Here is a 1500-nt window from a genome sequence, read left to right on the forward strand (position 1 = left end):
CAAGTCTGGGAATTGATTGAAAGGCTTTGACTCTGTATTCTGGCGATTCAATCTAGGCTGCTGTTCACATGACCTAGAATTCTTTTGTCTACAGATCAAGTAAATACTTAGTAGGTTTGCCATGTATTTCACTATCAAGAACACCATGAGCAAGTAGCCAATGCCATAATTCCACACAAGGCAGACTATTTTGATTACTGTTCCAACTCTGCTGTCCATTATGGTAACAATGCCCACCTTGCCTTTGACGATTAATTGCTGCCACTTGGCCCCTACTAGTACAGTGTCCAATCAGCCTCATCATAGTTAAATGTCTTAGTTCAATTAGGGCAGCTCCCACTGTCAAATATGGCTTACATAAAATAGCAATCACAGTAGTCTTCAAGGATGCTGGAGCTCCCTTCTCAAATTTATTCTTCACCCCACTGGTGAAAGGTATGTCTTCTGGACTCTCCATTTCTAGCTCTAGGGGTCTAATCTGATAAATCCATTCTAGCAGGCCAATTTTCCTAAGCCTCTGGATACCTTCTTCTACATTATATATCAAGGCAGGTCTGGTACTTCAACTTGACTTAAGGTAGGCTGCTGCATAATCCATGCTTCAGTAGCCAACAAAATAAACTATTAGATCCTTTCCTAACTTCTCAAGCTGAAACATTGAATGAAGAATCTGTACTTAGTGGGCCTAAATCAATTAACTCAGACTGATCCAACATTACATTCCTTCCACAATTATCCCACACCCTCAGTAGCCATCCCCATGCATATTCTCCAGGTTTCTGTCTGTACATGTTAGCAAAATCAAGTAGGTCTTTTTGGGTATGGCATATCACCTCCTCAGTCACACTTTGTATTTTATCTTTAGGGTCTCACTTGGACTTCACTTTAGTTATAGGTCTAGCAGCAACAATGGGTGATTGGGGCAGTTCCTGAGAACATTCATCAATGTCTTCCATGGCCTCTTCCTCAGGCAATGACCCAGCAGAATCAGTTGGGTTAATCCCATCAAAGTGAAGTGGATGAGATAATGGTTTTACAGTAATTCCTTCAGATGGGTAGGATTCAACAGAATTTATAGGCTCCATATCCTAATCTCCCATATCCTGATCTTCCTGGCTATCTGCCCATATGTCCCCATTCCAATTTCAGGATCCCATTTTTTTTCCCCAATCAGTGCCCTCACTTTAAATTCAGACACCATTCTGGGTTGGTAATTTAATTGGCATTGTAATTCAGCCACCCTTACAATAAAACTCTGGCTTTGGTTTTCAGCAATATCAACTCTGTTACTAGAAGAAGAAATAAGTCTTTCTTTCAGAGCACAACTGGAAAGAGTGAGGTCTTTTATGTGGCATTTAAGCTGTAACTCAGCAGCCCTGAGCTCATCTCGCTCTTTCACCACTTTGTCTAGTGTATGTGGGACCAACCAACAAGCTTCCTTTTATTCCTCATGCTGACAAAATGTCAGAAAACTATCAAATATGTGATCACCCAGAGCCT

The sequence above is a fragment of the Orycteropus afer genome, unplaced genomic scaffold (genome assembly GCF_000298275.1).
Source record: "Orycteropus afer afer isolate SDZICR_OR568_19922 unplaced genomic scaffold, OryAfe1.0 scaffold00284, whole genome shotgun sequence".
In the NCBI taxonomy this organism is placed as follows: Eukaryota; Metazoa; Chordata; class Mammalia; order Tubulidentata; family Orycteropodidae; genus Orycteropus; species Orycteropus afer.